Source organism: Equus asinus, chromosome 11 (genome assembly GCF_041296235.1).
Source record: "Equus asinus isolate D_3611 breed Donkey chromosome 11, EquAss-T2T_v2, whole genome shotgun sequence".
Taxonomy (NCBI): domain Eukaryota; kingdom Metazoa; phylum Chordata; class Mammalia; order Perissodactyla; family Equidae; genus Equus; species Equus asinus.
This window is the reverse complement of record NC_091800.1, coordinates 28,953,329-28,967,434: the sequence shown is the minus strand read 5'-3', so window position 1 is coordinate 28,967,434 and position 14,106 is coordinate 28,953,329. Positions and strand designations below refer to the sequence as shown.

The 14,106-nt window shown below is 43.5% G+C and overlaps 1 protein-coding gene across 3 annotated transcripts in view; it reads left to right on the top strand.

The window, feature by feature from the left end:
• CBY2 (chibby family member 2) overlaps positions 1–14,106 on the top strand; it is a 56,285-nt gene that overhangs the window by 15,201 nt on the left and 26,978 nt on the right. For all 3 annotated transcript variants that reach the window (XM_070480804.1, XM_070480803.1, XM_070480805.1), the window contains exon 2: positions 2,925–3,100. The gene's annotated coding sequence lies outside the window, so the exon portion shown is untranslated. The remainder of the gene's footprint in view (positions 1–2,924; positions 3,101–14,106) is intronic.

The window sequence follows — 14,106 nt, the reverse complement described above, 5'->3', positions numbered from 1 at the left end:
AAGTTAAAAACAATGATAACACTTATTGCTGGCAGGCATGCAGAGAAATCTGAATTGCTACTAGAAATGTGAATTGTTAATACCTTTATGGTAAATGTTCATTACAACAAAAATATACTCACTCTTCAAACCTGCCCTCTTCAAAATGTAATCTCATGAGAATGTACTCTATAGAAATAAAAGGTTTCAGTTAAGAATATTTATTGTTACATTGTTTATAGGGCAAAAAATTGGAACAAGATGAATGTATCTGTCAGGATTGATAGAAAATACACGAAATAGAAATTACTCTATTTTAGGTAGAAAGGGATTTAATACAAGGAATTAGGGGCTTGTACACTCTTTGGAGGAGCTGTGACTCCTAGAACATCACAGAACTGACCCATCAGGGGAGCTACCAGCTCTGAGGCCTCCCCTGCGATGATGCTGAGGTCAAGAACCCACCGCTGTTGTCATTGCTGTGACCTTTTGGACACTGAGAAGCTAGAGACCACCTACGGCTGCAATCCACAAAGTGGCCCCTAGCGTTAGCCCACAATTACTTTCTGACACCCAGAAGGCAGGAGAATGGACACGAGCGTCCTCTGAAAGGAGACTCAACATTTGTATGACCTCATTTGCCAGCAGAAAGAGCCCAAAGGGACGGGAAAATGACCTCCATCTTACCTCTATCCTTCCACCCTTATGTGATACCATCTAACTGGTGGCATCCGTTTGCTCAAGACGTCAAGGCAGTGGTGGGAAATAGAGTTTTTTGGTTCTTAATTTCTCTTACTAGGAAGAGAGTTGCAACAGAGATTAAATGACTCAATCCACAGTAATGAGCACACGCAATCATTATAAAGAGTGAATTAGAACTGCTCTGGCTGATTTGGAAGTATTTCTAAGAGATATTTTGAGTATTAAGAAAGGCAAGATGCAAAGAAGTGTGTGCAAAATGATTCTACCAAACCCAACCCCTTCCCCAGATGTTTGTGTGCATGTGTGTGTGTGGGAGGGGTGGGGGTAATATAGTGAAGATGAGGAGCAGAAGAGGAAAGAAAAGCCAAGCAAAAAAAAAAAAAAAAGAAAAAGTAAAAGACCATACTATTAAAAAACTCAGCATGTATCGTATTATCATGTTTATGTAAAATTGTGTGTATGTGATTTTATGAACGTGGAGAAAAATATGGAAAGATACACTAGATTGTTAACACATGCTACCCGTGTGTGTGTTGGAGGAGACGGAAATGGAGGAGGCAAGCAAAGAAAGAGAAGAAATACTGTCCTAAAAACTCAAGCATATATATGACCCAATTCATGTACACTTATATTTATGTGCGTATATGTGACACTGATTGAAAGAAATAGAATGAAAATTAGGATTAAGTCTACATCTTATGATTATATCTATATCTACTGACTTGGAGGGTGAATAGGTTGCTGTAGAAATGGCCCCCAATGAATCAGCCCTCTCTATATCCACACCCTTGTGTAGACTCTCTCGCTTTGACCCTGGGTCTGGCCTTGTGACTTATTCTGGCTCATGGGACAAGCCTTATGCAAGCAGAGGCTTCCGGCTGTGCGTTGGGCTTGCCCTCTTGGAATGCTGCCACCATGTGAAGAAATCTGCTGAACACGTGTTGCCAAGCTGATGGCCAGCACCAACTGTCAACATGTGAGTGAAGCCATTTGGACTATTCATCTGCCAAATGACTGTATTCACTTGAGTGACCCTAGATGACACCAGCAGAAGAACTGTCCTGCTGAGCCCTGCCCAAATTGCTAACCGCCGGAATCATGGGGAAATAAATGGTTGCTGTTTCAAGGCAGGGGTTGGCAAACTTTTTCTTAAAGGGCCAGATAGTACATATTGTAGGCTGTGGGCCATACAATCTCTATCACAATTTTCTTCCTCTCGTGTTGTGGGGCAAGAGCAGCCATAGACAATATGGAAGTGAATGGGCATGGCTGTGCTCCCATAAAACATTTATTTACAAAGGTGGCTGGTTCACAGGCCCTAGTTTGGCAACCCTACACTAAATTAGTCAGCGATGCAGCAGTTGCTAACCGATGCAGAGGGATGTCCGTGATACTGTCAAGTGAAAAAGTCAAACTGAAGAGTAGTGTACAGAGTTTGATTCTTTTTTTAAATTTTGGCAAAAAACTCCAAACCAAACTCAGAAACCTCCTGTATGTGTGCATGTCTGCATGAGTATGTGTGCACGAGTGAGGATAAGGTCCAGAAGAATACACACCATCCTCCTGACTCTGGGTTCCTCACAGTAGTGGATTATTGGGTGTAGGCATGGCGGAGGAGGGGTATGCTGAGATGAATAGCTATTTTTTCATACAATTTTATGTTGTTTTCTGTATTACAGTGAGCATATGACTTCCAAACTTGGAAAAATTAAATAAGAAAAGAATGAGAAATAATTAAATGCCTCGAAATTTCTGTTTGATATGGTCGAAGACCAGGTAAAGCTAACGATGCTGTCCAAAGGCACCTCTGGCTCTGTCCACAGCAACCTCATCACGAAAGGGTGCTGGCATTTGCCCTGTGGCAGGAGCGAGATGGTTGGGAGTGGTAGGAAGAATGCGCGTGTTGAGGAAGAGGGGTGAATTTTCTGTTTGAATCATTTCTATGCTTGGATTTTCTCAAGGCAGAGCAGAAGCCTGAAAGTCATGGTCTTTGCCTAGTGGCCTGGACGTCTAAGAATTTATAGAGTCCGTCAACCCCGATTCCTCTGACTAAACCACTTTGAGTTGAGCCTCTGCTCTTGGTCAACGATTGTCTTTAGGGCTTTGCCATTGAACACCCTGCTGTAACAGCCAGGCCTTCTGACGAGCTCTCACAACCATTATCCATGAGCTGTGGGAGCCTCGGCTACAATTTGTGAGAATCTGTCCTCATTGGAATGTGGAATTTCTTCTTTTCTCTGCAGAAAACCTCTCTTGATTGATCGTTGCTGTTGTTGTAAGAAGAAAATCATTTACAAGAAGGATCGCTGAAGAGCATAGCAATTAACAGAAAAAGTGCTTAACAGCCTCCGCCAGCAATTCCCTGCCCAGCTAGTGAGTGTGGGCGGTGAATGTGGATGAGCCCAAGTGGAATGTTCTGGTGAGTCCTCTGGCCCTCTGACACTCAGTCATCCCCTCACAAAAAAGCCAGTAGAGCCAATCTAAAAGAAATTGCTCTTGGCCCCAGACGATTGAGAATTTGAACATGTGTGGAAAACATGACCAATACAACGGGGTGGAGGAATTTTTGGGGGGAGAGTTAAGAGAAACTCTTTGATCAATTCTAGTAGTATTTCATCTACATATATATGATACATAGGCATATATATGTGTATATAATCCATAGGCATATATGTACATACACACATATATGCCTATTAATTATATGTATGTCTCATAACACACACGTACACGCATACACACACAGCTTATACTTATCCTGCATGATGTTTTTAGCTTCGTCAGAGCAATTTGATTTCTACTATCTCATTACAATCAGCCTACCGACTTCTTCGTAACTACTTGTGTCAAACTTTGGTTTAGTTTGTCTATATGTGAAAATAATTTCATCGATTGATGATGTCATGTTGTTGTGACAATAAATTTTGAAGGAGTTGAGTTAGTCTCTGATTCCAAGATTTCTCCATGGCAAGGCAAGAAGAGAGAGGGGGCATTTGTCCCCAGGCGCCAGGCAGTAGAGGTGCATCAAAGGGGCTGGTTTGCAAGCGCCAGCCTGGCAGCCACAGCGGCGGAGTGGGAGGGCACTAACGCCCCTTCTTCTGTCCTCTGTGAACCAAAGGTAAGAAGCAGGAATAAAATACACAGAGGGAGTTAGAACTGTCAAACTCAGGCGTATTTTAAGGACATGGAACAGTACTCCCTTTGGGGATTTATCTATTTTTAGTTAGGTTTTTTTTTTTTTTTTGAGGAAGATTAGCCCTGAGCTAACTGCTGCCAATCCTCGTCTTTTTGCTGAGGAAGACTGGCCCTGAGCTAACTTCCGTGCCCATCTTCCTCCACTTTATACGTGGGACACCTACGACGGCATGACTTTTGCCAAGCGGTGCCATGTCCACACCTGGGATCCAAATCGGCAAACCCCGGGCTGCCGAGAAGCGAAACATGTGAACTTAACCGCTGCACCACCAGGCCGGCCCCAAGTGTTTGTTTTTAAAGCAAAGAAAAAGAATGCCATCACAACTGAAAAGAATTTTATGCAACAAAACCAGGTTTCAAGAATTAGTTTGGAAAAAGTTCTCCCACCATGTCACAGGGGTTGGAATAAATGGCCGTGAAGCTCCTCTCAGCCCAATTTCCATGGTTTCTTTGAGTGTGGGTTTATATGACCGCCACATCAACAGGACATGACATCATCGGGTATACCTGATGTCAACCAAGCCCCAGAGTCCCCTGTCCCTGTGCAGGCTGGTCTTGGTTTCACATCTGAACTGAGCTGCATCTTGGCTCTAAGACTGGTTTATATGCTTCCCTGGTAAGCCAGAGGAACTTCAGTATTGGAAATTTGGACACAAAGGGATTCTAGGATTTCCCTTGTCCCACCTGCACCAGGGTACAATGGCCTTCTCAATGCTTTGCTAGGAGGAGTGACAAAAACAGTAGCCAAAGTTGGGAGAAATGTAGTCCTTGGCGTGGGTGCATGTGTACAATTGTGTTGTATGGGGTCAGTGAGAAGAGAGGGAGAAAGGTGGCCCATTTGGGACAAGAAGACAGATTTTCAAGGACCCTTGGTTTGTTTTCTGGCCTTCACGCCCCTTTGCCAGCATTGGATGTGGAACGGCCTGAGAGAAGGCAGAAGGGAGATTTTAATGAGCCCATAAAGCTTCCTATTGTGTGCATCTCCTTTGGAGCCTCAGTGTGGCTGTCTGCCTCATATCGCTGGCTTCAGAGTCAGTGCGGGAGGGGAGGCCCTTATTCCCCTGCAGGAGCAGCGCAGGGTGGAGGTCCAGTGCATGGACTCTGGAGCTGGACTCTTACTAGGTGCATGACCCAGGGCAAGGCACTCACCCTGCTTGTGTTCCTTCATGTGTTACAATGAAGAAAGTGATATGCTTATGAGGATTAAATTATATCTTCGTATGACCATAGAGTATTACACGCACCTAATAACCTAAGTATTTAATAAATCACTTCATACATGTGTTGTTTCTCACCAAGCATTTACTGAGCTCCTTCTGGGCATCTAGAGGCAGGTCAGGGCTAACTCCTAACCCCCCAAGAGTTCATTACCCGTAGTCTCAGTTTTTCCTGAAGTATCTGGGAAAGCATTTGTTGGAGGTGTGCTCCCAGTTTAAGAGAGTGGCTGAATCGAAATAAGCCTGATCATCTGGGACAAGGAGGTGGCAGTCCCTGAGGACAGGCCAGGGGATGGAAGCAACTAAGAGTAGCGTCTTGTTATCCAAATGCTGCTCTTGAAGAGCCTTCGATGACAGAGCGAGTTCTCTTTGTTAGTGAGACTTGTACTTTCCATGCAAAGGTGCCACTCATCCATAACATTTATTCCGCCATTATCCAGTCATAGAGCGCTGATGACAGTCCTTCATTGGTCCCCTGAGAGGAATCTTCTCCAGCTCTCCCCACATGGCAGAGAACAGGAACCAGGCTGCTGACTGGGGAGGGCAGACGCATAATCGCTCAGCTTGTATTAGCACAGAATGGGGAAAGTGACAAGTCTGCAGTTCATGTTCTTACAGAGATGATGAGCTGTCTCAAACCAGCAATTTGGCTAAAAAAGAGTCTGCAAGACTCCAAGTAAATTTGTCACTTTATGTTCCCCTCCTCTTTCCTAAGTGTTAATGCAAGTTTACAGTTGAATATCAGATATTCTGAAATCGCGTTTCCTGGCATTCATTGATGCTACACTGAAAGCAGAATGCTAAGCACAGTGTATTTTTCTCTTGCACCCAAATGAATCTTGGAACTGTATACACATACGTACATCTTCTCTTTCAATTATTCTTTTTGCTTCGGCTTTACAGTCTGACCCAGATACCATCTCATTTCATGTAATTCTTCAAATGTTTGTTTAGCCGTAGCTACTGTGCCAACATTACTACATGAGTGGTACCCAGATTGTTTAAACAGCAGGCAAATGTACTTTTTCAAGTGAATGTCTGATTTTAGGATTTGTCCTGGCATTCTTTAGGGTCAGAAAAGACTTAGAAAAAAATATTCAAAAAAGAAGTCCTTGAGAAGAAATCAGAAGATATGACATTTAAAAAATACTGTCTGAAAATTCCACTGATGGCAAAAGGCAATGCTTCAGACCAGAGCAGGGGTCAGAGAGGTCTGTCAGAGGAATTTGCCTGTGGAATGCTGTCCAAGCTGAAAATGATGTAGAGCGGCAGCAGTCAGATAAGAGAAAGGAGAGCAGGCACAGTTAGGAGGCAGGTGGCACAGTCATGGATTTGAGCCGGGGCATCTCCTTGAGATAGAAAATACAGGATTCCAGTAGAAGTAGTCTTAAAACGGTTGTAAAATGCCTTGACAGCTTGATGGATGTGGACTTCATATATATATTTTTCCCAACGTAAAGAATGAGATCCTATAAAAGCATTTCCTAACTAGGAAAAGGACTATCTGTGTAGACTAACTGAATGGATCCGGGCCCCATGCCACCTGCTGCCGGTGCCCACAATATGCCTGCTTACACTGATGTACTGTGGGTGTTTCAAGCCTTCCTTTAATGGCAGTGGTGATACTGTGTTGTTTTCAGCCTTCTTGAAACCTTGTTGCATTTTGAGAACTCTTTTTGATATTGGTTATTGGAGCCAGTGGTAAGGATGCCCGCTGGCAGAAGGAAAACTCAGGCTGCACGAGAGCCTGTCAGTGGCTCCCATCAGAGGCCGGGCGGGTGCCTGAGCCACAACCATTCCTTGAAAAGCCTACGGCAGTTGCTTGCTGCTGTCAATAATGGTAATTATAGTTACAGAGCACCGTCCCCTGAGGAGCTCAAAGCACTTCATAGACGCTGTGGCATTGATCCTCATAACATGAGTGTAACAGGGAGAAGGAGCCAGCCTTGTCAGCATCTTATAGATGGGGAAGCTTCACCGAGGGAGGCAGAAATGACTTTCCATTTCTGTGGAGCAAAGTATGGCATAGAGGTTTTATGAATCTTGATGTGCGTGCTAATCGCCCCTCTAAAATGCACCACCCCTAGATCAGCTTTTCTTAATGAGGATGTCAACATCGGTGTATTGTAAAGCCTTTGACTGCTCCATAATGGAAAGACATTTAAGGATAATTTAGTGTTTTTTCTTTTATTTGTATTTTTACCATAAAAGCTATAGGGTAGCTTATTGTTACAAGGTTATATTCAAGTAAAGGTAAAAGAACAAAGGCCAAATGTCATGTAGTGGGCATGGAGAGAGGGGCAGGGGTAAGAAAACGGTGGTGGAAAATGGCCACGAAAACCGTTTACTGTAATTGAGCATAGCATTTAGCTTTGAGAGTCCTGGAAGCAAAGGCTAAAAGGGAAACAGGATGACTTATAAAGGTCTCTATTTAATAAAATAAATATGCTATGAGACAGAGGAGTTTAGGTGTATAAGCTCAAGTAGACAAGTTAGCTGAGGAATAAAGGTTTAATTTTGCATCTTCTGAAGGAGATCCTAAGGCCAAGTCACAAAGAGTGGTTGCTCACCCCAAAACTACACACATATGCACACACATACACGCACCATAGACCCTCACATTCCTGTACTTAAAAGCTGAAGATGAAATGTGGTCAAAATTAACATCCAGGGCAGACTTGAAAGGGGCACTGGGAAAAGACAGCTTTAAGTGGCCACTTGGTAACTGACAGGTGGAAGGCAGTGGAGGGAACATTTTTGCCAGATATTAGCCTCTATCTTTCTGCAATATTCTATGATAACCCATAGATTCTTCTTGCGCCAGCTATTTCAGTCTCCTTCTTCCTGACTTACAGTGTTGCCTGGATGTCTAGAATCCTCAGCTGTGCGTGACCCTTGGGGGCAGTTATCCGAACGTATACCCCAGGGGCAAGCTCTGATCTCCAAATGACACCAAATCCAGGAAGGGTTCTTTGCTCACTGTTACTGCAAAATAACCAGGTCTCCAAGCTCCTTGCAAACTGGGGGCTCTTTAAACTGTTTGAAACAGGCAGTGAGGCCTGTCTTTCTTGTTTATGTTCTTTACTCTCAACTGTCTGAGCACAACCCTTTTGAGGGTTACACTTTTAGAGGGTTAGTTTTTGCAGTTCTAGAAAATGGATGAGGATGCCATCAACTGCCCTAAACTTAAAACATTGCCCAAAATAAACTGTTGGCATGCCAAAAATGTTCAGAGATCTTGAACATTCTCTCAAACACCATCTTCATGAGCAATGCCCACTTCAGCTAAATCCTGCCCAACTATATTTTCCTCCATGGTGTCTGTATGTGTGTGTGTGTAAGAAATTTTGACAGCTAGAAATAAGGCAGAAAAGGAAAAAAATAGCATATGTTGCCTTATGTAATAATGCCTCTCAAGTCACTTGCTGCCTTTTTAACCAGGGGTAAAATACAGCTTGATTTCAGTATTATTGATATTATTTCTGACTCTTGAAGACCTAGGAAATGAAAACTAAGCTTTAAAAGCTTTGCAGTTAATTGCTGCTGAGTTAAGTGTTTTTTTTTTTTTTTTTAAACACCTTCGTGCTGACACATAATTTAGAAAATCAATCAGGGAGACAAGGAATAAAAATATGGGTCTAAAATACTCCTGGCTAATTACAGAATGCTGCAATAAACTTGAATGGCTCCGAGCGCCGTGGAGAGGAGCTGAAGCTGGGTTTGAGGACAGCTGGAGAGCTGGGGTCACAGAGCAGGCTGAGAAGAGATGAAGAGAACAGGGGCAAAGGGCGCTGTTGGCTCTGACAAAGGTGTTTCTTATCAGTCAGAATCAGTCCTGGCATAATGTTTTCTCTAAAGCCAGCCAAACTGTGGGGAAAGGCAGTAGTTTTAGAAATTGGAGATGATATTTATGCCTTTCATAAACGAACAGACACTGTGTCAGTAAATAAGGCCTAGTTTCAAGTCCGGCCCTTGACAATATTATAAAGGATGTAAATTGGTCTTGGGCCCCTGCTTTTTCTGTGCTCTTTTTCTCCTAATTGGCCCCTTTTGCCATTTACCAGGGTCCCAGTTTTCTCCACTCAAAAGGACAGGCCTCGAGAGTAAACCATCACACCTTGTATAAATTTAAGCCTGTATTTTCTGTCCCAAAGGGGGCAATAACACTCCCAAGAGGGCCAAAATTTATTCTTGGGAGGCAAATAAACCCTTATTCTTTTTATGTATAAAGCACAGATATACATACAGTGCACAAACAGATACACAGCATCCATATATCTGTGGTATTAAAATTTCATGGATGGGGCAATTAGGAAAAAAATGTCTAAGGCTCTGGAGAGGGTGGGCAGTGTGATAATAAAAATAAGATTGGGAAACACTTCCATAGGTTGAAGGGCTTTGGCTCAAGTTAAACTAAGTGGCCATTTCCAAGACAGTCAGTTCTTTGGCTAGACTCTTTGCCAATCCTTCTTTGGAGAGGAAGGAGGTTGAAGAAATTTAGTGGGCACCAGTACCTTGTCTCAGTCACCCATGAGTCGGGGAGGGGGTTAAAATTAGAATTCGTAGTTCAGTGAGTCATTCCAGCTTAGGAAATGAAATATTTCAGAATCATCCAAGAGGCACTAGGAAAAGAAGCAGGAGAAGGAGAAGCAGCAGCAGCAGCTGTGACTTCCTGGAATTTGTTCTCCTGTAAGGATCATTTATCCCTGTTTCTTGACTTTCCCTGGTTGAACACACTGATGGGTAATGCTTTGTGCTAAACTGGAACGCTGCCTTGGGAACTGAATTGTGGGAGGTAAATGCTTGCCTTGTGTGGTCTCCCTTGCAGGAGTTCGATCCCCTCCTTCCTGCTGCCTGGTGAAGTCCAGCTCTGTGATCCTTCAGAGAACAATGCAAAGCTCCCCTTCCCTGCCTTTGGCATCTTCTGTCTAGTTGAGTCCTTTATTTGTTCTCAGTCCTTACTTTTGGCTGAACAAGCTTTTGGAGCCCAATCTTGTATCTGATGTCAGCCAGGGACATATTGGCAGTCAGTGAGTTTTGATAAGTCTTGCAGATAAATAATCAGCTCGCTAATCACCATCAGGGCATCTGAGCAGCACAGCGTTCTTACAATGATAAAATTAGCACCAAACTTTAAGAAGTGAAGGAAGATGTACACAGGAAATTACTAACACAAAACTGTAACTCCCTACCTGGTAAATTGCTGAAACAATCAATAGCACAGACAGTCTGGAAGCCTCCTTGGGAAGGAAAGGTGATAAATGTGTTACAGTCCCATAATGGAGGGGATGGGGTCTGCAAATGGAGCCCTTCTCAAGGGGGACGTTGGGGGCTGCCATGGTAACTTCGACAGTGTGCTCCTCGTGTCTCACAGGCAGGTCTGGGATGTATTGGGCTAACTGGTTGGATTATGTGAAGGGGCGGGTTCCCTGAGGGGTTGTCTGAGGTTTTTCTGCAGTGGGTCACGTGCTCAGAAATCCATGTGTGTTCAGGCCACATGAATTTTTCATTGATAACGATAGTGAGTTGGGAGAGTCCCTGTTGGGCAACTAACTATCAGACTTGATTCAGACATGAATCAGGTGCATTCAAGGCCTTATTCATATCTTCATTTTGGTCATTAATCCTTTATAGTGTCCCAAGTTTATGGTATGCTTTTAGTAATATTGGACATTAAGGGCTCAAGTTTGCATGATTGATTACATTGAACTTGGTTTATACTAACTAATTAATCCATGCCGGCTGGCATGACACCTGGCAGTGGTCAGTCATACAAGGATAATGGTGGACAGATGGTCAGGCCCTATGGCTCATGCATTCATGTGGATCAAATGATTTGGAGGAAACATTTTTTTGCTCAGAATCTCAAGTAGGTTGCTTTTTCGAGACAGGTGGGTTGCAATTAGTCATCCTCAGATCTTGTGTTGGAGGCCTGGGCCTTTGAGAGTGACAGCTGAGTGGGGGCTGAGGATCCCTTTGGGCACACTGTCCAGAAGAGGAAGCTGTGGAATAGTGCCACCATCACTGCGTTCAAAGCCAGAAAACCTGGCTTCAAATCTCAGTGCTGCTACATTCTATTTGAATGACGTTGGACAAGGCATTTGCATCTCTTTGACCTGATTTAAATGGAGATAATTCTACCACTCTTAAAAATGAGATTTTGTATTTGCATGTGAAAGATCTTGGCATATCATAGGCATTCAATAGGGGCTTAGTCTGATTTTCAAAGAGGCACAAGTCCTGCCAGGCTAAGATGTCAGCTACATTGGTTCTCAGGGAAGTATGTGACACTGAAGGACTCACAGGAGAAGTCCACATCTATTTTACGGAACTGACTTAAGGAATCTCCCTGTTGAGTGAGGCATCCTATTCTGTTCCTTGTCATCTTTCTAGTGGCCAGGCAGAGATGGTCCAGAAGTAGCATGTGTCATTTCTACTCACATTCCTTTGGATAGAACTCAGTCATATGGCCTCAGCCTAGCTCATGGGGGCTGGGAAATGCAGTCCCTGGCTGGACAGTCACTTTCCAGCGACGTTTTCACTCCATGGAGTGGTGGGAGCCCATTTCTTTGATGATCAGTAGGTGCTTGTTGACACAAGTAGTAAATGCAGAAGGCTCTGGCATGTGGAGAAGTGTCGTGGGGATAATAGGAATTAAGGGAAAGGAAAAACTATTGGCTAATCTACAAAAGCATTTTCTAGCTACTGTAAGAAAACAGGGCTGTCCGTCAGCACTTGGCCTCTCAGCCGCTCCCATAAATAAGTGCTTTTAAAGTCAACTCTGAGAGTAAAAACCACTTGACAACCGTTTGATTTCTCACTCATTCTAGGCATTTCATTGCAATTTGGGACATATCTACTGGGTACAGTGAGACACACCTGTAGAGAATGAATTCTGACTCTGATAGGATTTGTAAGGTGGACATACTTTTATTCCCATTTATTATGTTGGGAAATTGATAGCAGAGATTTAAGAGCCTTGGCTCAAGGTTACATGGCAGATTAATAGACTGTCAGAGAACGGGACCCAGGAGTCTAACAATCCCAACCACGACCCTGGGGACCCATTTACCACATGGATAAACCTAAGCCGCACTTTCCAACTCCAACTTCTGCAGTCAAATGAAGTTTTTTTGCTATTCTGGTCATGTAACTAAATAAATGTCTTTTGTTTCCCCGCACCTTACCCCCCAAGCTTTGTTTAATGTTGGGTGCATTTACTGTAAAACTACTTTTGTGGAAAACAACTTGCCATTTACCTGTGCTGTGTGATTGGAAATTATGAGAAATTTACTCCTTTTATTTCCCTAGGAAAATGAGCCATTGCTAGATGCAGAACCTGCAGTAGCAGGCCAAGGCAAGGCCTGGGTTGTGTAGACGCCTTCTGTTTCTCCTTCTCCAGCCCCGTGTTTCTAACACTCTGTATTCCTGGATGTAATACTTTTCTTCATGCCCTCCCTATTAAGAGTTGAGTTAAAATGGAACTTTCCTTAACGATGGTAGGGGAAAGCAGCTTCACAGAATCAATTTCAATTTTAAGAGCACCTTGAGGATTACCAGGAGTTTGTAAGTTTTATTGTATTGAATTAATAGGCATTTCTGAAGCCAAGATTCTAGAGTTCAGACTGTCAATTTTTTTTCCCTCTTGGCTTCACTTCAATGATCATAGTGAAGAGAATGATCTTTAAGTGAAACTTCCGAACGACATGCCATGCCAACGGATGGTCCTCGTGGAAATACAGTCCCCTTTAGCCGTTCAAGCCTGCTGCTATTTAAAGTTGAGGGTCTGGATTCAGACGAGGAGTTTTCAAAGAAGCAAGTCTTTCTTTTGGAGATATTACTTGTATTTTCTACTCAGAGGGTCAAAGCACAATAATGTTCAAGTGTACAAAACATATCCTTATGCTCAGCTGTCTTAAGGATTAGTACTTAAGGATAGAAAGGGGCACAACTCTCTCTTTGATAAGTGCTGCCCCAGACAGGTCGCTGTGATGGTACAGAATGCAGTTCCTTTATAGAAGATTCTTAAGGTGCTTTGGTTCTGTCGAGCCTGGACTTGTGGTGAGAAGGGATTGTGTGACCTGCTTTGAAATCTTCAGGGTCACTTACGTGTCTTACAAAGTCAGGGATTCCTCACTTGGCTGTGCATTGGAATCATTTAAAGAATTTTTTTAAAAAGAAAACATAGATGACGTGGGCTCCCCCACCCCCGACATACTAACTTAGATTTTTTTGGGTGGCTCTGGGGAATTCGTGTATTTTTAAAAATATGCCTCAAGTAGATTTTGATCTAGGCAGTTCCTTCCATTGGGGAGTTGTGCTGGTTGTTTTGTTTGCTCTTTGGATCCAGTCTCTGCCCTTCTCTTTTTCTCCGGGATGCTAACCCCATCGAGGGGCTCTCTTGCTCTCTGACTTACTGGATTTGACCAGTGGGGAACCTTGACAGGAGATTAGAGGGCAGGAAGGTGGTGCCGTCAGGGTGTACTTTCTTCTCACTCCCCCATGGCATCTCTTGGGCTGGCTGTGGCCCTGTACTGAAGATGTTGCTCCTCTCCAGGTGGCACTGTCATCTTTACTCTCTTCTTCCACATTCCGATAACCATTCTCTCTCCTCACCTCTTCGGGCCTTGGGTTGGGAGCCCTGGCCTATGAGTAGCCCAACGGGCTGCACCATGCCCTATGGTCTCCCTGCACCCTGCCCACTCTTTTGTAAATATTAAGTCGTTCTGGACTTACCTTAAATTTGTATGGCCATCTGTTTGCCACCGGGACCCTGAAAGGTATAGGAATCGCTAGAAAACTTGACCTTCTAAGTTCACCCTCCTGTTCTGAAAGAGATATTCCTCCTCTAACAGTGCCTGATGGAGCCCAGACTGTTTATTCTGCAGCATCTCCTTAAGACAATGTGATTATTTATCACAGTCCTAAGAGGAAACACATTGAGTGCTGAAATAGAATTATTCGAAGAGATTTTGTTTACAAAGAGACTCTTTATAAAGCTGTGGTCTAGGAA